Source organism: Ovis canadensis, chromosome 23, assembly GCF_042477335.2.
Source record: "Ovis canadensis isolate MfBH-ARS-UI-01 breed Bighorn chromosome 23, ARS-UI_OviCan_v2, whole genome shotgun sequence".
NCBI lineage: Eukaryota > Metazoa > Chordata > Mammalia > Artiodactyla > Bovidae > Ovis > Ovis canadensis.
The window spans coordinates 72555567-72582545 of NC_091267.1; the positions used below are offsets into that span (position 1 = coordinate 72555567).

A 26979-nucleotide genomic window follows, 5' to 3' on the forward strand; every position below is an offset into this window, starting at 1 on the left:
TAATTCTTACATGCATTCCCCAACATGAACCCCCCTCCCACCTCCCTCCCCATAACATCTTTCTGGGTCATCCCCATGCACCAGCCCCAAGCATGCTGCATCCTGCGTCAGACATAGACTGGCGATTCAATTCACATGATAGTATACATGTTAGAATGTCATTCTCCCAAATCATCCCACCCTCTCCCTCTGAGTCCAAAAGTCCGTTATACACATCTGTGTCTCTTTCCCTGTCTTGCATAATAATAAATTTTAGCTGTGAAACACTTCTGTGTAAAAGAAGTCACAGCGACCTTGTTTATCTGCTCTGTGAAGAATTTTTTTTAACACAAATTAGATTTTTAGAATGGGGATAACATGCTTCTTTGGTGAAGATATTAATTTTCTTTTCAGAGTTCATACCACACTGGTGATTCATTTGTCGATCCCAAAACTACCTGCCACATATCTTTTTGAACAAAAGTGATAATATTAGATATAGAATTTTGAGCAGAACATTCACTATTATTTAAGAATTTCTTCCCAGTTACCATGACAATGTGATCACACAGCTGAAAGGGCTTGGAGATATTCAAAAAAATCTCTCCGGCAAGGAAGATACTGTTGTTATTTTCTAGTCACATATTACACTAGTCAAACAATTATCAAAGGGAAAAGTCGTGGTGGAAACGCTAGAGCCGGGTCAACGACCACATGCATTTGTCTTATTATAATATACTCTAACTGACAATAATACAGCTTTTATCAGGCTGCTCCCTACATATTCTGAAATCCCTTCCCTCCAGTAGAAAGCGAATCGTGTCCATGGGCAAAGCTAGATCTTAAATGGGGCAAACACGCTTGAGAGGTTCAAGCACGTGCTCGAACAAGAGCAGGTATGTCAAAACTTCACTGACCCCTCTGTCCCTGTGAGAAATTAGCTCAAGCTTAGGCTTTAAGCTATAGAACGGAATGACTGTTTCCTGAGCTAAGAGCCCTTACTCCTGGCAATGATCTCATGAAGAACACTGTTTCATGCAACAATTTTGTGGAAATTATCCCTTTTCTGGAAATTATCACTAAAGGTAATATCTAATGTTGTGACAAACAGCCATTCAGTGCATTTTAAAGAGCTTGTGCCATGCCATGGAAGTGAAAAGTCACAGTGACAGGGAAAAGGCCCCCCACACCCTAGGTATCCCCACCCCTAAGCAGCCCCACAGGCCCCGCCCATCCCAATCTTGTTGCACGTTTATCCCACCAACAGGGTAGACATGAAGGTAGGGACTGAGAGAAGCACCCTGCCTGCGCTAGAAGAAACTCTTTACTGACCATTGCATTGCCCATTAAGCTCCCAGCATCCATGCGCGGCACTGCAGGGTGTGACTGTGGAGATTCACTGAGTGCAATATTTAGAGACCATGGGTAACCAGGAATCCTCCTCAGACCATTTGCTGGGACAAACTACCACTGCATTACATACAACGTCGATTCCTATTTTCATTCATGAAGAAATGGATCCTCTTTCCCTAAAAGAAGAAAAAAAAAATCTTCACCTAACTTATTTGCATTGCTTTAATTGTGCCAATTTTAAAAATTGAGATCAAAATATAGTGTTGATGATTCCATCTCCTGTATACCTTATCTTCCCTTTTATTGCTTCTGGGACCATTTGATTCTTTCCGATTTTTTCTTAACATAAGCTGGTCCCTACTTTTCTCAACCCATTTGTCATTACACATGTTCTAAAACAAACTGGGTTCTCAGGCAGGTATTTTAAATGTTTCTTTTTTTCCCCCTTGCCACGTTGTAATCCTATTTGGAGGGCCTGATGTTCTATTGAACACTTAGAGAAATGTTCTTCTCTTGGGTTGCAGACAGTTTTATGAGCTTTGATCTGATTTTCTCCATTGACTCACCCATGAGAAGAATGTAATTTAGCCAGGCTTAGTGTCGGGGTAACAGCAAGAGTTCACAAATTAGCCTGCTCACAGAGAAGTGCACTTTGCTGCTCCATGCCCAGCATATTCTGTAACTTAGAATGCCCTGCACCTTCCCCACCAAAATAGAAGACCTTAGGAAACTTATTTTCTCTGAGGTACGCGGTTCCACAGCCACACTCCAGGTAGGAAAAGATTCCCACGAAGTCCCATAGGGTGAAAAATATCTTGTCCAATTGGCGTCCAATTCGGAGGACAAAGGCCTTATGTCAGAGCCTCATGATTTATCAGTGCTGTGTCCACTCAAGCCCTGATCAGACGCTACATCGAAAGGATTACACTAGGCCTCCTCTCTGCCTTTCAGAGGCTGGCCAGGCACTATCATCCCTAGTCATTTGGAGCAACTGACCATGCTTGACATCTAATCAGAAAAGGACAAAGGATCTTAAACCTGCGTGCATACTGGAGACTCCTGCAGAGCTTTAAAAAACATAAGACTGGCACCTTGGTCCCAGCCGGCCAGCCCAGAGACTCTGAGACTGCTGTTTTTCAGTGTTCCTCAGGGGAGGCAAACAGCCAAGGCTGAGAACATTGACCTTGGGTTGCTCCCGAATTTTGTTTAATTTCAACTCAGCTGCCATAGAGGAGAAGAGCCCTGTAATGCAGTAAAATTTAGTTCCCAAACCCATAGCACAAGCATTTTGGGGGGAACTTGTTTGAAGTTGATTTTGAGACCTCACTGCAAGACATCAGAAACACAGGGAGTAGGACTCAAACATATGTCTTAAATGCCTTCTATTTGCAATGAGCAGACACAAATTACTATATATAAAAGATAAAAGAGGCCCTACCCTTTAGCACAGGGAACTATATTATCTTGTAATACACCATATGATAATAATATGAAAAAGAATACCTATACACATATATCTGAATAAATTTGCTATACACCAGAAACTAACACAACATTTAAATCAACTATGCTTCAATAAAAAATAAATAAAAATTACAAATGCCCTCCAGGTGATTCAGACGCATGCCAAGGGTTAAGGTATGAAAGGTATTAAGGATTTTCCAGACTTTTAAAGTCCTACAGCAGAGAGTCACACAGAGCATCAAAGCTTGCCACGTCCCTCCAGGGACCAGAGCTTCAGGAAACTGGCTGATGCCATCTCTTATTTCCCTGTTTTCTGTGCTGCTGTTCATAAAAGTCCTATCTGAACCCCACATTTGCTCAGTTCTTTAGAAGTTTCTGATACCCTTGTGAAATTATTTTTCCCCACTCAGATATTTCGATGGACCACACTGCTGCTGCTAAGTCGTTTCAGTCGTGTCCGACTCTGTGTGACCCCATAGATGGCAGCCCACCAGGCTCCCCCATCCCTGGGATTCTCCAGGCAAGAACACTGGAGTGGGTTGCCATTTCCTTCCCCAATGCGTGAAAGTGAAGTCGCTCAGTCGTGTCCGACCCTTAGCGACCCCATGGACTGCAGCCTTCCAGGTTCCTCCATCCATGGGATTTTCCAGGCAAGAGTACTGGAGTAGGAAGTTAAGTCAAGGGGTCTGGACCCTCAAACTCAGGTACCTTCTGGCCCCAGAACTGTTAAGGCAGATTCTTCATATGAAATCAAACAAGTATGAACGGCTCAACATGGAGCAGTTCTTTCTCTAAAAGTCTGAAACTCAGATTGTCAGCTCAGACACGACTTGGCAGTTGGAAACTCAATAAAACAGCATTAGGGCAGGCTACCTGTGAATCAATCATTTCTGTGTTTAAGAAAAAAAAAAGGAAGAAAAAGAAAAAAAAAAAGGAGAAAAAGAAGCTGCTGGATAGCTCTTCTCTTAAATGCCTGCTTGACCTGCTGCTTAATTTTTCTCCCCCTCCTCTGGATCTTTCCTCCCTCAAGGGAATATCATGATGACAGAGAGGCCTCTTTAAAGGGTCAGTGGGAGAGATAGGTGGTTGATGGATGGTCTCCATTTCTTCTAAATGGCAATCAATAATAATAAAAGAAAAAGCTGGTCTACAAAATAACTTGAAACGTTTCTGGAATCAAGAGAAACAGTCAGTAGATGCCCTGGACTGACCTGTGTGTCTCCCTGCCTACATCCACCTGCTGAAGCCCCAACCCCTGGGGGGACTGTTACCTGGAGGTAATTAGGAAGTCATTACGGTTTGTTGTTGTTCAGTTCCTCAGACAAGTCCGACTCTTTTGCGAGCCCATGGATTGGAGCCTGCCAGGCTTCTCTGTCCATGGGATTCTCCAGGCAAGAATGCTGGAGTGGGCTGCCATTCCCTTCTCCAGGGCATCTTCCTGACCCAGGGATCAAACCCAGGTCTCCCTCATTGCAAGCAGATTCTTTACTGGAGGAGCATTTAATTTAGGCTAAAATTTTAATTCAAAGATGATATTCCTAAAAGGAAGGCAGTAAAAATTCACTCCAAGTAAACCTTATTAACAGGCATGGATACATTCTGCATGTTAAATGTTTTCTGATCTATGACCAGTGGAGCATCTTCCTGAAATTCTAATTTGCCTTATCAAGCTTAAGAGTTGATGGGTTGATGAATGCCTCATCCCTTCTACGTGAGACCACACGTCATGGTCCATTCTCCAGTCATGAGGCCACGTCAAGTCCACTCAGTAAGCCATTCCCGGGCAGAGAACAGCCTGGGAGCACCTCTCTGAGCAGGGAACGCTGCTGGGGAAATTAACACCCAGAAGAGTGGGGAAGAGAGGTCAGTTCATGGGCATGACCCATCAAATATTGTTGCTGATCTCTGATCTCTGAAAGGATCGTGTCCAGAACTCAGGCCACCTTAAACCAAGAAATTTTCCAAAATTACATCAAAAATGTAATTTTCATTAAACTATTAAGTAAGCTAATATCTTAAAGATAAGAAAATATCATAAACACAATGCCCATTTCCTTACATTAACATAATTCAAAGTGTATCTCATGAAAAACATGTGCTGTACTACAGGCTAATGGGAATTTCTTAAAAAATTAATGCAATTATTTATAAATATTAAACACATATTTTATATTTGTAATTGCATGTGAATGTATATGTAAAAAATACTAAACAAATTATGCCACTCCTGTATTCAATGGTTCTTTTTTTTTAAATGACAAACTGCCTTCTGGAAATGGTATGGCATGTAACCAAATGCCTGAAAATTTAGCTTAAGATGTTTGCTCTGAATGTTAATTCATAAACAACACTACTAACCAAGAATCCATTAATGAGCAAGACATCTGCATGATTATTTGTGGTAAATGTGGTTTTTCTTTCAAATGACAATGTCTAGTTATAATATTACGTGCTGTTTCTTGCCCTTAACCTCATTGCAAGCATGCATGGTAGCTCCGTAGCTACTATTGGTGTCTTCTTGACTTGTTATAACTTACAAAAGCAGGACTCCCCTGGAGGCTCAGTGATACAGAATCTGCCTACCAATGCAGGAGACCGGAGTTCGATCCCCACCCGGGAGGATTCCGCATGCCGCGGAGCAGCTAGGCCTGTATCCCACAACTATCCAGCCTGTGCTGCGGAGCCCCGGAGCTGCGACTACTGAGCGCAGGCACCCTGGAGCCCACGCTACCTCCAGCACCCCCCTTCCTCCTCATTAAGGGCGAAGCAATCAAGGCAGCAGCGGGTGAGTGAGTATGCAAAACCGCTACATCTGCCATCCCCTGAGCCACAAGTCAGCTCGGGTGGAAAGCAGGGAAGCATAATGGTGCCTTAAGGGAGGGCAGAACTGATGAGAAGGGGGATGCAACCTGCATACACATGTAAGCAAGTTAAAAATTCAAGTGCTTACAAAGAAATGGAGTCCACCGAGGAACTGCAGAAACCTGTGATGTAGGTTAGTAAGACGCCGCGTGCGCGCCCAGTCTTGTCTGGCTCTCCGGGACCCCGTGCACTGTAATCCACCAGGCTCCTCGGTCCATGGGATTCCCCAGGAGTACTGGAGTCGGCTGCCACTTCCTTCTCCAGGGGATTTTTCTGACCCAGGGTTCAAACCCGCATCTCTTGCACTGGTAGGTGGATTCTTTACCTCTGAGTCACCTGCAAAGTCTAAGACCATGACATTACAGAGCAAAACAAACCCATATCCTTATGGAACAGGTTACTTATGCTAGACCTCAGAGCTAGGAGGGGAATTTGAAGAAATTCTGTCTTGAAAGTAGAATGTAGTTGTTTTCAGAGAAAGAACTAAGTTTACCTTTGAGACAGATATTCTCAGAATTAAGAACTGTAACCCAATACAGGGGAACAAAGTAAGTATTCACACCCTCCAGGGGGAAACTGTGAGGTCATCATTAACCAAAAAGCAGATGATTCAAGTGAACACGTGTCATTTTTTTTAACATATTAATGATCATTATTTATTGACTCAAGTATTGATGCTACATTTTTCCCAAAGATAATATATTTAGTTTACGAGTTTGTCTGTTTTTCAAATGCATTTTTATTGGAGTGGAGTTGCTTTAGGATGTTGTGTTAGCTTCTACTGTTCAGCAGGGTGAATCGGCTATAAATATGTCCTCTTTTTGGATTTCCTTCCCATTTAGGTCACCACAGCTGGCTCGGATGGTAAAGAATCTGCCTGCAGTGCAGGAGAGCTAGGTGGGATGCCTGGGTCGGGAAGATCCCCTGGAGAAGGGCATGGCAACCCACTCCAGAACTCTTGCCTGGAGAATCCCATGCGTGGAGGAGCCTGGCGGGCTGCAGTCCACGGGGTCGCACAGACAGCCCTGAGCAGAGTTCCCTGAGCAGAGTAGGTTCCTATTAGTCATCTAATTCACACACAGTGCGGACAGTGTATGGCTGTCAATCCCAGTCTTCTGATTCACACCCTCTCCCCTCAACAAAGCGGGAGGAGGGGGAGCATGAATCCCTTCACTCGTTCAGTAGTTCCGCTTCGCTACGCTGTAAGCCCTACACAGGTGAGCGCTAAGGTGTCTGACTCAATGTTCCCTTCAGCCCACACAGGCCAGCACAGGGACCAGCACACAATAGGCCTTCATGCACGGCGGCTGGATAAATACAGGAATCAAGCATCAACCACTGGTGCTACGGACATAGCTTCTAAAATGGGAAGACAGAACTGGCCCATCAACAGTGCTTGCCACGGGATTATCAACTCCAATTAGAGGCACATTTTCACTACAAAGGATTTTCATGTATGTTAAAATATGAAACGTTAAAAATAGATCTGGTACAGAATGTATCTAAGAGGTTAAACTTCACGCTATGTTTATCTCTCACTGTTTAAGTTCAGGAATAATGACTCATTCTGTTGTACAGTAGCATCTGTTAAAGGTCGCTGCTGTTGTTGCCTCACAATAAACCCTTTTATTAGACTCAGAAAACTGTATGAGCTGGTTGCTGAGTGAAAGGGCACTTTGTAATTAAATTCTGACACGTACATTTTTTGTCATACTGAAGGTTTCATGAATCAGGGCAGGTGACGACAGAAGAAATACATGTGGATACAAGCACATACCTTCTCTTACCATGATTTCTGAAAACATCTCACAGCAGAAGTCATTGTATGATCACATGGATGATTTTATTTCTCAAAATAAGAGTTTCAGAGGCTGAAACTGGGTTGCTTTCTTGTGCAAATCCCGCAGAGTTCCAATAACAGTTCCAATAACAATTCCATGGAATTCTCCAAGCCGGAATACTGGAGTGGGTAGCCTAGCCCTTCTCCAGGGGATCTTCCCGACCCAGGGAATGAACGCAGGTCTCCCGCATTGTGGGCAGATTCTTTACCAGCTGAGCCACAAGGGAAGCCAAATATACTAGGAGAGTGGGTCAGATTCTAGCCTGGCCATTTTGTAAACTGCAGCATGTCATTGAACCATTAAACCTCAGTTTTCGCATCTGTCAAATGCAGGTTAAAAACAAAGCTACTTTTTAAAGAGTTATTTGGGGATTAAATAATACAATGCACATACAACAGGTGCTGGCATCTTGAATGTGTCCAGTGAGCTTTAGCTGATCCTGAAAACAATGGCCACCTCCAGCCACTGGCACTGTGCCAGGGACAGATCTACACACTCAACAAGCTTGCCTCATTGACTCCTCATATCACTCCTTTCAGGTAAATATCTGTGTTATCCCCCATCTACATAGAAGAAACTGGGGCACAGAAAGACTGTGTAACTTGCCCAGACTCAGCTAATAAATTGCAAAACTGGAATCTGGATCTAGGCAATCAAGCTCAAGCATGCAAGCTCTGTATAATTTCACATTAGCCATTCATGTGGCATTGTTAAAATCAGATCACTCTCTCATATGCAGAAGAAATAAACCTGTACTATTAGCTTAAATCAATATGCATGGTAAGATTCTAAGGAAATTAGAACTGTTACTTGTACAAGGGAAATAAAAGGACTCAGTTTTAGAAAAGGTCTCTGCATCTGCCTTTTTCTTGTGAATATCTATCCAGTCATTTTTTATTCTGTCATATTCGGTACACACATATTTCCATGTAATTATTTAAAGACAGCAGACTTAAGATCTTTACATTTGTATCTGCTATTTGATTGTTTACAAAGGATGTTCTCTGAATGTAATTCAGATTCCTTTCATTTAAGTATCTAGCTCAGCTTGACACTGAATGTTAAGAAAATTTCTTAGTGCTTTTCCTGATAGCTTAACATGATTTAAACCATGGATTTGCTTTCACAAAGTGAAATGTATAATCAATGACTGCATTACTACTGGAGACAATATATAACCTACAGTGCTTTCACACTTCAATATCTTAACAACAACAACAAAAAAAGAATTGGGATGGAGGCAAACTTGCTCCCTTTTATTCAGCATTATCAAGAAAGAACTGGAAGTGGAGTGATCTGGGTACTTAGTATATGCTAATGTCTTATAATTATTATTCAGTTTTGGAAACTTTGGGTACTGAGGTCAGGAGGCAATCCCATCAGAGGAATACTTTATTTATTTTTAAAAATTTTTTATTTTTTTTAATTTTGAAATCTTTAATTCTTACATGCGTTCCCAAACATGAACCCCCCTCCCACCTCCCTCCCCATAAAGGAATACTTTAACTGAAAGGGAAATGAGATTCTGAGAACCCCACTGTATGGTGATAATGGGGTACCACTGAAGTACGGATACAGATATGGTCTCTAAAGTAACCCATATATTAAGATCACATACTATATTGGCCCAAAACACAGACATAGGAAGAAGAAAGACATTAATAATAATTCAGCAAACACTTTTTAAATGATTATTATGTATCAGACATATTATGTACTGCAGCTGCAGAGGATTAGACCATATTTTCAACGTTCTTATAAAAAATATATTAAAAAGAGGCCCGGGCACAGAAAATCAGCATACATTAGAGGTACAAGCCAGCAGAAAGTTTCCACAGCTCTCCTCAGAGACTTAAGGGGGTTCTGGAACCAGAAAAAGGTAACCCCCCTGAAGGTCTCCTGCTAACCTGCTAAGAGTTTGGATTTTTATCTTGAAGGTTATGGGATGCTGTGTGAGAATTTTAAAGATGGGAAACCTCTTAATCGGATATGAGTTTCAGTCCAGTTCGTTTGCCTTTGGGCTACAGTGAGGAAGAATGTGGGTAGGGAGGGAGGATGTTGGCAGCTTGAAGTCTTTTAAGAAGGATCTGCAATGAACAGTCAAGACAGACCGTGAGGAACGGCAGTGTCAGAGGAATGGGTGTTTACAGAAATATCCGGGAGGCACAATGAGGGCGTGGGGGGCGGGTTAGACATGGAAGATGAAAAAGAAGCCCTGCACAAATGGGGAGGTTCGAGGTGCAGAAGTAAAGGCGATGAGGGGCTGCCCTGGTGGTCCCGAGGGCAAGAGTCTGCCTGCCAGTGCAGGAACTCAGGTAAGATCCCTGGTCTGGGAGGAGCCCATGTGCCCGGGGAACACAGCTACTGAGCCTGTGCCCTAGAGCCCGTGAGCCTCAAGTACTCAGCACGCATGCTCCAGCTATTGAAACCCTGCCTGCCTAGAGCCTGTGCTCCGCAGCAAGAGAAGCCACGCATAAGAAGGAAGCCTGCACGCTCTGAGCAAGAGCAGCCCCAGCTCCTCACAACTAGAGCAAGCCTGCATGCTGCAACGCAGTCCTGCTGCCAAGTCACTTCAGTCGTGTCCGACTCTGTGTGACCCCATAGACGGCAGCCCACCAGGCTCCCCCGTCCCTGGGATTCTCCAGGCAAGAACACTGGAGTGGGTTAGCCATTTCCTTCTCCAGTGCATGAAAGTGAAAAGTGAAAGTGAAGTTGCTCAGTTGTGTCTGACTCTTAGCGACCCCATGGACTGCAGCCCACCAGGCTCCTCCGCCCATGGGATTTTCCAGGCAAGAGTACTGGAGTGGGGTGCCACTGCCTTCTCGCGCAACAGAGTCCTAGCACAGCCAAAAACAAATAAATAAGAAGACTAAAAAGAAGCAAAGGAAACGAAGCCAACTAGGGGAAGGTTGGTGTGAGGAGGAGAAAAGATTAGTTCCGTCTGTGAACATCTGAGTTTGAAGAATCTACCAGACCACCAATAAAAATGCTCAGCCAGAGCTGAATCCTGGGAGGTGGCTTTGTAGGGGCAGTGAGTCCACCATCGACCCCTGTTCACTGGCATTTGATTAAAAGCAACTTTGCTTTCTAACATCGAGAACAACAAAGCCCAGCCGGTATATAACTGGATATACGGATCTGGAGCTCAGTAGAGGAGTGCAGACTTGACAGCAAGATTTGGAACTCATCGATTCACTGAGGCTATGCCTGCAGCCAAGAGACCAGATGAGATTGCACAGGGCAGATGAGCAGCGTGAGAAGTTATGTCACAGGACAAAGAAGCCCACAGGCCAGTTGTATTTAAAGGACAGACAGGAAAGAAGAGGCTGAGAAACTTTAATGAACAAACAGGACAAGAAATCAGAAGGAAACCCATCGGGTATGTTGCCAAGAAGCTGTTTCCCGCTTGACTTCCCGGAACAAAGGGGGTAATCAATCCACAATGGTGAATCCCATGGCATTTTCAGAGATACAAAGAATTAAATGGTCTTCTCGAAGAGGACTGGAGACACAGAGAATATGAGTCTTGTGTGGATGGTCTTGCTCTTCGTAAACAGAGTAGCTCTAAAGAATGCCCTTCTTTCCTCCAGACGGTGGACCGCAGCCTGGGTCTCACTGAGCAAAAGACCACGCGGAGGAGGACGCGCCATCAGTGAGAGATGGGCTGCCGGGAGCCAGAGCAGGGCGCCGCCCAGCGCCAGGGTCAGAACCAGAGAAAGGGGAGGATACCTGCCCTTGTCTTCAGCAAGCGATAGACGATGATCAATGATGGTCAACGAAACATACGGGACGTGATGAGAGGGGGCTTTCCCAAGAGACTTCCCTCTGTGCCGAGGAGAAGGCACGCGTCTGCCTCCCTCCTTGATGCGACTTCCCACTCTGGCCTTTGAACCCTGTCCTTTAGCCTGACTTACAGGGGATAATAGAGTCTCCAGATGGAAGGAAACCGGGTCCTAGATGACGTTACTGAATGCCTGAAACAGATGAAAAAAGAGCCTAAAACAGACCAGACCCAAAAAAGAGTCAGACACAGGTTGGCCACCGAACAATAAAAAACACTGAAAAAGACTAAACATCACTCACCTCTGGACTTGTTACGTGAGAAAATCATCAACCCACACAGTGTAAGTCAGTGCAGTCAGACATTCTGTGAATTATAGCCGAGAGCATCCTGATATACCCTATATACTCAAGGGCTTAGATGATGTTATTTATACATAAATGGAATAAATCTCCTTTCTCTGAACAGGAACCGATGTAAAGCTACATTTGAAAAAAATTATTACTGTGTAAAAAACTGTCCAACAAGTATGATCTTTTAATATATTTTCCGACCACAATGGAAATGCCTGTTTCGACAAAGGCGGCTGAAGCACACAGCCTGGAGCACCCATCACGCCTGTAGAAACTTAGGATGAACGTTTCCAGGGAAATCTGGGAAAGAGCTGAGATGCAGGTCAACAAATAAATAAGCTCTACGCCGTATCTGTGGTTGAGTTTCAACACAGGAGGAGGCCATCGTGTCAGGAGAACGGATTAAGATGTGTAAATAAACCGCTCACCGCGCACACACCCCTCCGGCGTCCCAGCCGAGGTCGGAAGCCAGGTTTTTGTGTTTTTGAAATGTCCAGACGCAGTGCCTTGCGCTGATTGGCAGTATATGCGCCTCTCTGTACGAATGCCCTTGCGCACCGCAGCAAATGGAACCACTGGGTCAGGATTAAAGCGACTGCAGAAAGAACTCCAGCAGAGGCACGTTATTAGAGCGGAAGCCCTTCTCAGGCAGGAGTCCTCCAGGTAAACAGTGCCTGGAACAGGCTTCTCGCCACACTGTTAGGACTCTGCCGGAGGAATGGGAGGAGTCTGCCGTTTGCAAGGGTGCCTAGGGATGTTGCTTTTCATTCCCCCAAATTCCCTTTATTCCTCTGATCTACAAGATTAGCAGAGTGACCTGTGGGTGCACAAAGAGTTGGTAGATATTAGTGATACTTATCTCAGCAAATGAGTGATACTGATCTTTATCTCAGTAAACAAGAACGTTCTCATGGAAGCTTGAGCTTTTTTTCCATATCAAAGATACAGACTTAACCCGAATACATTCTTGTGATGACTGATGTGAATTTTCTAAAGCAGTGAGGATGCTCCCCTATAGACATGGTGTAGGACAGAGTCCCCTGAGTGTTCTAAGTCACAGAGAACCTTCCCTTGCTCTCCTTTGACCCCAACATAATCCAGCTCTCAAAGTCCCTAGGTAAATATATTGTCTCCTTAAAATCTCCCCAGTGACCTAAGCCAAGTCATCAAGTTCTTCCTGAGTGTCTCAGATAATGTATTGATTATACGGAAATTTTCCTTTTGTTTGGGAGTTATCTGTTTCCATTTGGTTCCTGGGATTCATAAAGTACAACAGTAATCACAGGTCTCCCGGGACAAGGACGAGGCTCTGCACAGGAGACAGCAGTGTGATTACGGTGCGTGGCCACACAGGGACACAGACAGACCCTCTGGATGCTGGCAAGTAACAGCCGCTGTGTTCTTCTTCCAAATAAGACGTTCCTGTTGGCTTTGATTTTAAGAAATATGCTGTGTGTGTCTCCAATCACAGGTATTGTTACCTGCTTAGCCAAAGTGTTTGTAAATTGAACAAAAAGATTCCTCTGTGGTGAACGTGTTTCTGGATTCTGAGGGAAAAGGGAGCCCTTTTGACAAATGTGGGACTTCATAACTCTAAGCTTAATACAATACTTTTCCAAGGGCAAAGATGACAATTCTGCATCAGTCCACAGGCAGAGTTGAAAGCTGATGATTATTAATTTTTAACAAAGCCCTAATCAGAGAATTAGTAGTGTTGGGACTTAGGGCAGGTTGCCCCCAAATACACCAAGGTAGCATATTGTTTATTTTTAATTAAAACTCCTGAAGTAACAGCCGCACAGGAAGGACACACTGACTGTTCTTTGTCTCCCTGAAAGCAAGAAGCAAATCTCCCACGGGAAAGGCACCCTCCCTGTATCAAGAGGGTAGAAGGCATCCTTGACACAGACGCAGAAAACCTAGTGTCCCAAAGACTGTATAAACAGATCTTGGTGCTTCTTCACTGATTTATTACCCCAAGCCCTGACGGCCTGTCCGTTCTTCACAAATATAAATATATATGTGTATATATATATAGTCTAAAAGGTAAAAGCTGCCTGCTTTGGTCGCTTCTCCAAGCCCCATCACTTTGGGCTTCCCAAACACACAAAATAAAAATTTGATTTTCTCCTGTTAAACTGGCTTGTGTCAGTTTAAAAATTGTTAGATCAGCCAGAAACAGCTAAGATGGAGAGAGAAAATTTTTTCTCCCCAGCAGTAGTACTGGTATACAATTTCAAGGAAACCAGGACACTACCATTTCAAAGGCGATCTCTGCGAATCAGTAGCAAGAACAACAAAGGTTCAAAGCATCCTTTGATGTCAGATGCCAGAAAATTCCAAGATCCTCCATTTCAATGAAAACCAATTCTTAGTCCGATGGGAGCAACTTTTCAAGTTCCCCTCATCCAGGTCACCGGGTCAAGAAAAGTCTTCCTTCACGTGGCTTTGAAACTTTATGTTTAAATCTTCGGATTCAACTATCTTGACAACATCTTTGACTAGAATTTCTTGAGACTGAATTAGAATAACCGAGGTGCTGTCTGCTTTTCATTAAGGACCAATTAACTGGAGATATTCTGTTTGTAATTCCTCTTTTGAATGTGGGCATACTGACTTGCTGGCAGTCAACCCCTGTTAGGCAGCCTCTGACAGAATGGAGAAGGAAATGGCAGCCCACTCCAGTGCTCTTGCCTGGAGAATCCCAGGGACGGGTAAGCCTGGTGGGCTGCCACCTACGGGGTCGCACAGAGTCAGACACGACTGAAGCGACTTAGCAGCAGTAGCAGCAGCAGCAGAATGACACAGATGGTGCGGCATTGGAAGTCTTTATGTCTTTCACTCAGGTGCTGCTAAAATCACCACCTGTATCAATATTTACCTTACTTAACTTGGAATAAAGTAACGTTTGCAGAAGATTCCTTTTTAAATACAAATATATGATCTTAGGCTGCAGTGTTTTGACCCACTAGTTGTCACTAAAACCTTGCTCATTCCATGAGCAGAAAGAAGAGTCCTGAGAAGGATGACAGGCATGTCTGGAGGCAGGATGAAGGCCAAAGAGGTGAACTGGAGCGTGAGCAGGGTGTACTGACGGATGGTCAGGCCTGAATCATGTTCCACAAAATTCCTTTGTTGAAGCCCTACTCCTCCTGTGACTGTGTTTGGAGATGGGGCATTTTGGGGATAATTAAGATTAAATACAGAGTACATCATGCAAAACGCTGGGCTGGAAGAAGGACAAGCTGGAATCAAGACTGTTGGGAGAAACATCAATAACCTCAGATACGCAGATGAGACCACCCTTATGGCAGAAAGTGAAGAGAAGCTAAAGAGCCTCTTGATGAAAGTGAAGGAGGAGAATGAAAAAGTTGGCTTAAAGCTCAACATTCAGAAAACTTAAGATCATGGCATCTGGTCCCATCACTTCATGGCAAATAGATGGGAAACAGAGAATTTATTTTGGGGGGCTCCAAAATCACTGCAGATGGTGATTGCAGCCATGAAATTAAAAGACCCTTTTATGACCAACCTAGAAAGCATATTAAAAAGCAGAGACATTACTTTGCCAACAAAGGTCCATCTAGTCAAACCTATGGTTTTTCCAGGAGTCATGTATGGATGTGAGAGTTGGACTATAAAGAAAGTTGAGCACTGAAGAATTGATGCTTTTGAACTGTGGTGTTGGAGAAGACTCTTGAGAGTCCCTTGGCCTGCAAGAAGATACAACCAGTCCATCCTAAAGGAAATCAGTCCTGAATATTTAATAGAAGGACTGATGTTGAAGCTGAAACTCCAATACTTTAGCCACCTGATGCAAAGAACTGACTCATTGGAAAAGACCCTCATGCTGGGAAAGATTGAAGGTGGGAGAAGGGGATGACAGAAGATGAGATGGTTGGATGGCATCACCGACTTGATGGATGTGAGTTTGAGCAAGCTCTGCGAGTTGGTGATGGACAGGGAGGCCTGGCGTGCTGCAGTCCATGGGGTCACAAAGAGTGGGACACGACTGAGCGACTGAACTGAAGATTAACTGAGGTCCTACCGGTGAGGCCCTAATACAATAGGACTGGCTCTTATGAGAAGAGGAAAAGATGCCAGAGTGCTTGCTCCCTTACTTGCTGGCATGTGCTCTCTTTCTCTCCCGGGAAGGGGAGACCTGAGGAAAGGCCGCGTGAGAACAGGGAGAATGTGGCCATCTGCAAGCCAGGAAGAGTTCCCACTGGAAAGCAGCCTGCAGCCCCTGGATCCCGGACCAGCAGCATCCAGAACCGTGAGAAAAGGAGCAGCGGCTGTCCAAAGCAGTCGGCCTGTGGCATCTTGCTAAGGCAAGCAGACTAATCCAATGGGAAACCCCGGGAACCCAGAAAACACAAACATGCCTCTAGCTTCCGAGAACAGGAAATGGAAGAGATAGAGAAAGGCCAAGACATGGGGTGACCAATCGAGAAACAGGCAAAGTTTCCCAATGTTAGACCTCGGCTTTAGTGACAGACGAACGTTCTCTTCTTGGGTTGAAAGGTATTCTATGTAAATCATAGATATTTACAACCTTTCAAGTTTCAGGTCGATATACTATTTCAAAATGAATTTAACAGTATCTACATAATAAGAAAAAATTCCAAAGGGATTTTAGTCCAAATATTTGGACAAAATTCTAGAAGTAGGGGCACCAAGTTCTAGATAAAATTAATTACCAGTGGCACTTAAAACTAATTTTATCCAACGGGGAAGATACAAAAATTGTTTCTATTCTGCAGTGCCACAAATTCATAGCTTATCAGAGCTTGAGGAAAACTGAGACTGGCTCAACCCTCTCATTTACTATGTTTATACACTTGTTAGATTTTAACTTGCTAAAAATAATGCTTTAAGATCATTGTAAGATAATTCTTGTTTACTTAAGTATTAATATTATATTAGAGTACCCATAGAAGGGTAAACCTTATTGTTTGAAATAGTTGACTTTTTCTGGAATAGATGAAAAGTCTAATCTGAAAGGATCCAGGCAGCCTGATTTGCATAGCAGCACTGTTTATAGTAACCTGAGTGACCGCTGACAGAGGGGTGGGTAAAGACGTGGGGTGTGTGTGTGTGTGTGTGTGTGTGTACACGCACACAAAATGGAATAGTACTTGGCCATAGAAGAAGGAAATAATGCCATCTTCAGCAACATGGATGGACCTAGAGTCTATCATACTAAGTCAGACAAAGACAAATATCATGGTATTGCTCATATGTGGAATCTATGAAAATGACAAAATTTATGAAACAGAGATAGATTCACAAACATTGAAAACAAGCTAATCATTACCAAAGAGGGAAGAGGGAAGGAAGGGCTAAATTAGGAGCTAGGGATTAACAGATCCTCACCACTGCATATAAAATAAACAATAAGGACCTACTTACAGCATAAAACGAGTAACTACATTCAATATCTTGCAATAGCTAAGAATGAAAAACATCTAAATGACATATATATGTGTATATATGCACCTATAACAGAATCACTTTGCCAAATGCCTGAAATTAACAGAACATTGTAAATCAACTATACTTCAGTTAAAAATGTAAAAAAAAAGATTTCTAATCTATTAATTTATCTTCAAAGTGATTATCTAATTTCAAGGTAAATTGTAAAATGTTTAACATATCTGCCTAGTGAATAATACAGATAAACAGACATAAACACAGACAGATATAGATATTTCCAGGCAAAACATTCTGCAAGGTCCTTTAAGTAGGTTTCAGTGTCCAAACTGAGGAGCAGCTTTTCTTCACTTCTTGAGTCCCTCCCTGTACTAACCACTCCAGATGCTGAGAACACCCTGAGGGTTTTCTGATTTCAAGCTGCTCTGAGATGAACCCGTGGTGCATATGCTGCGGTTAGACCACAGTTACATCTGTTTCCTCTTAAAGTGAACCTCTACGTGCAAAAATATAATAGCTCATTACCAAGATTTTTCTTTTCTGGGGAAATAATGACAATTCTTGTCCCACAATTGTTCTGTTTGGTTTTGTTGATTTTAATGGTAAGATTAGTGGTATTCATTTTCAGTACCAGTGAACTAATAGTTTTCTGAGTCTATTAACCTATATCTAACTTATTTATATCAGCAGAACTGAAGTCGCAACAGCTTGAAGGGTTTGTAATAAGTGTGCACTTTCGATTTGTCAGTTACTCTTTCTCATGCGCCAAGCCTTGTTACGAAAGCCTGCATGTGTTTAATCTGTCTTTGCAAACAGGTATACATGCTACAGGAAAAATATTTTTGAAATGTTATCAAGGTTTCTTTCCCCCTAGCCAGCGAGGGTTACTCATAGCCTCAAGGAGAACTGGAATCCTTTGAACAAGAATGCACGCAGCTCGAGTCAGCTATAGATTTTGACTTACAACATAGCATCCGGAGGCAAAGTTATGCTGCTGTCTTGATAAAATAGACTTTTTGGAAAGGAAAAAGGGAGTTTCTAAATGACAAAGCTTCCTTTTAATAAATCAATAATAGAGATTAATCAGTGAGCCAGAAACTTCTCCCTGGATCTTCAGGTGAGACTCTCACCGCTGCCCTGTGCCAACCCAGGGAAGCCACTCATGGTGGATCGGAAATGATGCTGTGGCATCTTCAGGCAAGGAGGGGGCTGGAGGCAGTTCCTCCAACCGTGCTGGTGTAGAAAGGGCAACCAACATTCCCTGTGTCCCCTCCCAGGTTAAATTCAGAAGAAAGTTGAAGGTCCTGGCTGTGTGTCTGCCAAGGCGTCTCTTCCATGAGGGGTGTGCTCAGAACTCAGAAGGTGCCGAGATTCTTCCTTACTTGGGAGCCAGTAAGTGCGATGCCCACTGCTTCCTAGACACCAGAATACCCCGGACTCCTGGGACGGGGCTGAAGGAGAGTTTCTGAGTCCCGGCCACAGCAGTAACGCAGTTTTAGTATTTCTCATTCTCCAAGCTCCGGTCCCACAGGGCAACACAGAGCAAAGCTAACAACTACACACAACGCAAGGAAGCCGGCCCTTTCCTAACAGGAGGCCGGCGGCTGCTCTTTGCTCCGAGGGGGAGAGCAGCTCCGCTGGCGACTGAGGCAGGTCAGTTCACAGACGCTCTGGAAATGCCCTTGCAGCCCCAGAGCGTCCGCGCCGTGCTCCAAGACGCAAAGAAATGCCCGTGCAGAATGATCTCCCCGCAGGGTGAAGGGAGCCCCCAGCCCGGTGAGGAGGTGATGGTCAAGCCAGCAGTCCTCTGGGAGTCTCCCACAGCCCGAGCGGCTCTGCACTGTTGCTGAGAGCCGAGGTGGGGCCTGGTTTGAATCCCCAGAACAACAGTCACGCTCCTCTCTGCTCTGAGAGCAGGGCCCGGGACCAGCCACCTCCGGCGGTGAGGTCCGAGGCCTGAGCAGAGACAAGCAGGACAAGACCGCTCCCCTGGAGAAGCGCCCTCCTTCCCAGCAGTGCCGCGAGGAGACGCACGACCTCCCTGGGAAGGAAGAAGAGAGGGAAGAAACTGACCTGAACGAGAATCTGAATGACCTGTTTATTCAAGCAGCACTGAATTAATGTGCAAGAGTGGACAAGGAAATGCTAGCCCACTCCAGTACTCCTGCCTGGAAGGTCCCACGGACAGAGAAGCCTGCTGGGCTGCAGTTCATGAGGATGGATGCAAAGAGTCGGACGTGACCGAACATGCACCCAGCGCGCTCTGAAAGAGACCTCGAGTGGAAGAACTGAGCTACCTTCACTCACGAGTTTATCTCCCCTGCTGGACACGCCCATTCCTGCTTCCATATAAATGAAAACTCCTAAGCAGGAATGAGATCAGACAGAAGTACCTGTTTCCTGCCCGACTATACTGTGTAAATTTGACCCAACACGTATGAATTAAGTTGGCACTAAGTAATCACAATGACAGGATATTTTCATCCCAACACTAAATTTTTAAGGAGTATTTTTAGGAGCCATATTATATGAAGCAATATTTTTATACAGTTGTGAAACCTAAAGATATTGCAGACAAAAAAAAGACAAAAGCAGGTCCTTTGAGAGTTTAGTTGAATTAATGGGTGGTTTCACAAATGAAACAAGGGGAGCTATAATATTTTTCAGCTACAATCATAACCTTTCTGAGTTAATGCCATGGTACAAAGGTGCCTTGCAGCCGCTGTCAGAAGCCTAATCATAGCTTAGCCACTTATTAATCTGATCACATCTTCTGGTTTCTACGGGTTCCAATATCCAGTGGGTTAATAGTTGTCTGGTTTTTCTCTGACCTTTCTGTAAAATTTCCCATTGCCCTACTTAAAGCCAATACTTCAGACTTTATAACAAGTCTACAATTTCCAATTATTACCTTGGAGTTTCTACACACAGCCTCCCTACTACTGTATATCAGTGTCAATTGGTGTGATGTTATGAAGCAAAAGACCCGAGACGAAAGTCCGGTTCCTTTACTCGGTGGCCTTGTGATTTTGCACAAATGACAACTTCCGTGTCCCTAAATTTTCTCATCTTTAAAACTGGGAAGATTTTTATCACCCAAACAGGCCTCACATTGGTCAGGATTGCTGAAACTCAAGACTGATTAATGTAAAATTATTCACTTTGAATGAATGTAAATTTCTACTCTAAATTTTCTGTGGACGAGAGCTAAACTGTCACTCAGAGCTGAAACCAGCTGGAGAAGTTAGGGATGCTACTTACCTCTAAGATGATGGCTCTTTACTTAAATGAAACCATGAATGATTTTTCAAGTTTGAAAAAGAAAGGTAACAATGAGCCATCTAGAAGGGAAACAAATGAACACAAGGAAAACTGATGGACTATAATGAGCTTCTTCCAGGAGCTTCAGAGGAAGATATGAAGGGAGGGAGGGAAGGGGGAGAAAAAAAGGAAGAACCTAGCAAGACGGGCAGAAACCGGAGCCCTGCCTACCGAGACGATCTGGGAGGATGGCCAAATGACTTCCCTAGCTGTGCATCTCCTATCCGATGGTGACTTGCTTGTTGCATAAAGTTCTGTGTCTACATCACCCACCTCAGCCCTAAATGTTATTAAAAACCACGACAGAGTTCAGTGTGCGTTCTCTTTCAGACGATGGGAGAATCTGGGTGATGGGTGGGACTAAAGAGGAAACTTCTACAATACACAAGCCCTCAGGCAAAGAGAAAGCACGGCCAAGGCAATGAGGAAAAAAAGGTGGAGCTTGGGTTTAACAGATACACACTACTATACTCGGTCGTCCCCTTCTCCTCCTGCCCCCAATCCCTCCCAGCATCAGAGTCTTTTCCAGTGAGTCAACTCTTCACATGAGGTGGCCACAGTACTGGAGCTTCAGCTTTAGCATCATTCCTTTCAAAGAAATCCTAGGGTTGATCTCCTTCAGAATGGACTGGTTGGATCTCCTTGCAGTCCAAGGGACTCTCAAGAGTCTTCTCCAACACCACAGTTCAAAAGCATCAATTCCTCAGTGCTCAGCCTTCTTCACAGTCCAACTCTCACATCCATACATGACCTCAGGAAAAACCATAGCCTTGACTAGACGGACCTTAGTCTGCAAAGTAATGTCTCTGCTTTTGAATATACTATCTAGGTTGGTCATAACTTTTCTTCCAAGGAGTAAGCGGATGGCATCACGGACTCGATGGACGTGAGTCTGAGTGAACTCCGGGAGTTGGTGATGGACAGGGAGGCCTGGCGTGCTGCGATTCATGGGGCTGCAAAGAGTCGAACATGACTGAGCGACTGAACTGAACTGAACACTACCATATATACGCAGATAAACAGCACAGACTACGTAGCACAGAACTATGCTCCTCGTCTTGTAATAATAACCGAAAATGGAAAAGAGTCTGAAAAAGAATACATCCATGTTTCTGTCGTGACTTTGAGTGAACTCTGGGAGTTGGTGATGGACAGGGAGGCCTGGCGTGCTGCGATTCATGGGGTTGCAAAGAGTTGGACACGACTGAGCGACTGAACTGAACTATACGTGAATCACTTTGCTGTGCCAGAAACTTACACAACATTGTAGATCAAATATATTTCAATTAAAAAAGGAGAAAGAAGAAAAAAAACAAAAGGTAACAGTTCCAAAATATCCAAGACTTCTGAAAGAGACTTTGGTTTCTGGTTTTTTGGTAAAATGTGAGCTCAGTCATTTTCACTTAAGTCAAAAGGACGTGACTGGCACAGCCTGGTGGTTAACACCTGACTTGCCTGTATTACAAAATAGTATGAAATACCGAAGAAAAGGTAGAAAAAAAAATAACAACAATCATGTATTTGCCAGCATTTCTAATCTACAGCCCAGCCCCCAAGTCCAGATTTACAAATTTCAATTTTTATAGGTGTCCAAGTTTACATAATTATTAAGTAATTTCCCAAGATGGTTCATTTCACCAAAATCTGAAGCTGCTAACTTCGGAAGCATTGGAACACTGTATCATAAACTGCTAATTTTTTTCCACGGAAAATGCTGATGTCAAGAAAAATAAGACATTGATTTCTTTTCATTCTTTGCTTTTCATTTCATTGGGCAGAGGACTTACCTGCTGAGTGGCAGTAACGAAGCTGCGCTGCTGGGGCTTGAGATTCACTGGAGGCCTTGGGAGGAGAGGCAGAGGGCAGAGTTCTGATGATCCTGCTTGGCGAACCTTGCATTGGTTTTTTTCCTGACTGTTGTTATAGTAAGTAAAGAAGATGAAATCAGTTATAAAATTTGGATGCTTCTTCGCAAAGCATTTCTCAAACTTTCAAACTACAAAAATTTGTCTCAGAAGTTAAGAAATCCTTTCTTTCAGTCTGGAGATTTAATGATTCCTGCTTTCTTCACAATTTTATAAATGTGCCATCTAAAACAGGGAAAAATGCTCACATGATCCTAAAAGTCTCAAGAAAGGAAGAAGGAAGTCATGACCATATAGAAAAAGAAAAATAGAAAAATTGATAGACTCCAGATGTGTAATTCTGTTTAGAGCCCAAATGAGAAAACTGTTTTATGAATCAAAGCATTAGTATACCTCACTCTGTGAACTACAAGATGAAATCCATTATAGACAGTAACAGCGCATAATTTCCCAAACACGAAGCACTTTTAAAGAATTTTGACCACGCTGTGTTCAGTGCAGTCACTATGCTGATTTGCTGACCTCCAAAAATACCACCTCAGTTTTTTCCTCACATCCCCTGGATAATAACAACAGTAATACTTTAACATAAGTTAAATAAGCAGGGTGACAATATACAGCCTTGACGTACTCCTTTTCCTATTTGGAACCAGTCTGTTGTTCCATGCCCAGTTCTAACTGTTGCTTCCTGACATGCATATAGGTTTCTCAAGAGGCAGGTTAGGTGGTCTGCTATGCCCATCTCTTTCAGAATTTTCCACAGTTTATTGTGATCCACACAGTCAAAGGCTTTGGTATACTCAATAAAGCAGAAATAGATGTTTTTCTGGAACTCTCTTGCTTTTTCGATGATCCAGTGGATGTTGGCAATTTTATCTCAGTGGATGTTGGCAATTTTATCTCAGGTTCCTCTGCCTTTTCTAAATCCAGCTTGAACATCTGGAAGTTCATGGTTCATGTATTGCTGAAGCCTGGCTTGGAAAATTTTGAGCATTACTTTACTAGCATGTGAGATGAGAGCAATTGTGTGGTAGTTTGAGCATTCTTTGGCATTACCTTTCTTTGGGATTGGAATGGAAACTGACCTTTTCCAGTCCTGTGGTCACTGCTGAGTTTTCCAAACTTGCTGGCATATTGAGTGCAGCACTTTCACAGCATCATCTTTTAGGTTTTGAAATAGCTTAACTGGAATTCCATCACCTCCACTAGCTTTGTTCATAGTGATGCTTTCTAAAGCCCACTTGACTTCTCATTCCAGGATGTCTGGCTCTAGATGAGTGATCACATCATCGTGATTATCTGGGTCATGGAGATCTTTTTTGTACAGTTCTTCTGTGTATTGCCACCTCTTCTTAATATCTTCTGCTTCTGTTAGGTCCATACAATTTCTGTCCTTTATTGAGCCCGTCTTTGCATGAAATTTCCCCTTAGTAGCTCTAATTTTCTTGAAGAGATCTCTAGTCTTTCCCATTCTATTGTTTTCCTCTATTTCTTTGCACTGATCACTGAGGAAGGCTTTCTTATCTCTCCTTGCTATTCTTTGGAACTCTGCATTCAGATGCTTATATCTTTCCTTTTCTCCTTTGTTTTTCGCCTCTCTTCTTTTCACAGCTATTTGTAAGGCCTCCCCAGACAGCCATTTTGCTTTATTTGCATTTCTTTTTCTTGGGAATGGTCTTGATCCCTGTCTCCTGTACAATGTCATGAACCTCATTCCATAGTTCATCAGGCACTCTATCTATCAGATCTAGGCCCTTAAATCTATTTCTCACTTCCACTGTATAATCATAAGGGATTTGATTTAGGTCATACCTGAATGGTCTAGTGGTTTTCCCTACTTTCTTCAATTTATGTCTGAATTTGGCAATAAGGAGTTCATGATCTGAGCCACAGTAAGCTCCCAGTTTTGTTTTTGCTGACTGTGTAGAGCTTCTCCATCTTTGGCTGCAGAGAATATAATCAATCTGATTTCGGTGCTGACCATTTGTTGATGTCCATGTGTAGACCCTTATGGCAGAAAGTGAAGAACTAAAGAGCCTCTTGATGAAAGTGAGAGTGAAAAAATTGGCTTAAAGCTCAACATTCAGAAAACTTAAGATCATGGCATCTGGTCCCATCACTTCATGGGAAATAGATGGAGAAACAGTGGAAGCAGCGGCTGACTATTTTTGGGGGCTCCAAAATCACTGCAGATGGTGACTGCAGCCATGAAATTAAAAGATGCTTACTCCTTGGAAGGAAGGTTATGACCAATCTAGACAGCATATTAAAAAGCAGAGACATTACTTTGCCAACAAAGGTCCATCTAGTCAAGGCTATGGTTTTTCCAGTAGTCATGTATGGATGTGAGAGTTGAACAATAAAAAAAGCTGAGCACTGAAGAATTGATGCTTTTGAACTGTGGTGTTGGAGAAGACTCTTGAGAGTCCCTTGGACTGCAAGGAGATCCAACCAGTCCATCCTAAAGGAGATCAGTCCTGGGTGATCATTGGAAGGACTGATGTTGAAGCTGAAACTCCAGTACTTTGGCCACCTGATGCAGAGAGCTGACTCATTTGAAAATTCCCTGATGCTGGGAAAGATTGAGGGCAGGAGAAGAGGATGACAGAGGATGAGATGGTTGGATAACATCATCGACACAATGGACATGGGTTGGGTGCACTCTGGGAGTTGGTGATGGACAGGGAGTCCTGGCGTGCTATGGTTCATGGGGTTTCAAAGAGTCAGACACGACTGAGTGACTGACCTGAACTGATTACTTTAATAGGACTCAGTCTAAGTGATTTACATATATTGGCTCATTTAGTCCTTGTAACAATTAGGAATGAATTCTAGAAGATGAAATAACTGTATATAAAGCTGGAAATTAGATTTTTGACTTGGAAGATAAATTTGAGGTGAGCAAGACCAACCTCTCAAGTAATATTTTATAATCTTTTTTTTTTTTTTCAGGAAGGCAGGAAATTCAGTTCTTCCTCGACTTGATTCACACACAACTGGCATTTTAGCTCTTGAATTAGGCTAAGAATCCAAGGAAAAACTTGAGAGAGGATTAGAAGAAGAGGCTCCATTATGGCATTATTTTATGCTTTTATGCTGTATCTTAAAAACCCTACTTAGGAATCATCAGCTTCAGCTAATGTCTTGCCTTGCAAAGTATAATTTTGAACTCAAGAGGAGTAAATGGAATAATCTCACCTTTAGTAAGTGAGAAGTACAAATTTTGTACTAGTTTAGCTGGTGAGCAGTAGCTGGCTTTATCCATACACTGCGTTTTATGTGTGCATACTTGATTAGCAGAGTGCAGAAAGGGGGCATTTTGGCCTGAGATAGCAGGGGATCGGTGAGACTGACTGAGATTGTTGTAGCAGCTCCATCTCCATGCCCCTTTCTGCGCTCTGCTAATCAGGTACGCACACGTAAAGCGCAGAGTATAGATAAACCCAGGCTACCACTCACCAGCTATACTAGTACCCCTCTCACTTACTAAAGGTGAGATTATTCCGTTCAAAAGTGAGTTCAAAAGTATACCAGGGCAAGACATCCATTTCCGTGTCTTTGAATGGATGAGTCACTATCCAGGGACCACAGGCTTGATCCCTGACGGACAGCGTTCTTCCCCAGCCTTGGAGAGAGGACCGCAGCTTGCTCGGGGCTTGACTTCTCTGGGACTCTGTGTCGCGCTATCCCTTCGGAGGTTGGTCTTGCTCACCTCAAATTCATCTTCCATTTAAAAATCCAATTGCTAGCCTGATACCCAGGTATTTCATTTTCTAGATTTGCACTTGATTATTACAAGGACTAAAGTGAGTTAATGTATGTAAATCACTTAGAATGAATATTGATGCGTACTGAGTCCTGTGAGAGTATCAGCTGCTGTTCCTCCTTCCTGGGGAAACGCGTGTGACAGATACTGACAGCTCTGCCAGAGGACGTGCCCTCGGCGAGTGGGTAAGCACAGGTTTCCCCTGTGACAAGCCTTCCCTGGTTCGGCCTGGATGGCGGAATGTCCTGGGCACTGAGCCATGCTTCTCCCTCCCCTCTGTGTGCCGCCCAGGAAGCGGCAAAAAGGATCTGGTGCTGGGGTGGGGCTTCCTTTCCTTAAGGAAAGGGACCTACAAGCAGAGGCCTGTGCGTGGCCTCACCCTGTCCTCAGAGAGCTTGTGCACAGAGCCAGGGGTTTCTTTTCTGAGACACTAGAAAATTTATAAGCCCATTACCCTTATAACTACTGATGCAAAATATTTACAAACCAAATTTAACAATATACAGAAAACACAGTTGCAGAGGGTAGGATTTATCTTAAAAATAAGATTTTAATGACTGTTAGTTTAATTTACCACATTAACAGAATAAATTTGCAAAACCCAGATGATTTTTCAATAGATGAAGAAAACTGTGATAAAATTAAATAATCATTTATGACTCAGTATCCTAGAAAACTGGGAATTGAAATAAACTTCTAAAGCCAGACTGTTGTTAAAGCATTAGAAACAATTGCCTTAAAAGAAGAAAAAAAAAACAACAGGAAAAAAATGCCTACTTCTACCCTATCTATTCGACATTATATCTGCAGTTTTAGCCAATATATATGATTCAAGAAACAGCAGGAAGAAATATTAAGTATTGTTTAAATAGTGGTAAAATAGTTATTTACAGATGATATAGTTGCCTATAACTTTTCCTGTTTTAGCATTTTATAACTTACCGATCAAAACATTCACTGA

General features: G+C 43.2%; 1 long non-coding RNA gene across 2 annotated transcripts in view; it reads right to left on the minus strand.

Annotated features, from left to right (window-relative positions):
* The window catches only part of LOC138428402 (uncharacterized), a 136139-nt gene that overhangs the window by 79616 nt on the left and 29544 nt on the right, over positions 1 to 26979 (minus strand). The window contains exons 2-3 of one of the 2 annotated variants that reach the window (XR_011252431.1): positions 22175 to 22301; positions 1312 to 1508 (exon numbers count right to left, since the gene is read on the minus strand). This is a non-coding gene — a long non-coding RNA (uncharacterized lncRNA). The remainder of the gene's footprint in view (positions 1 to 1311; positions 1509 to 22174; positions 22302 to 26979) is intronic. The other variant, XR_011252430.1, reaches the window with a different exon arrangement.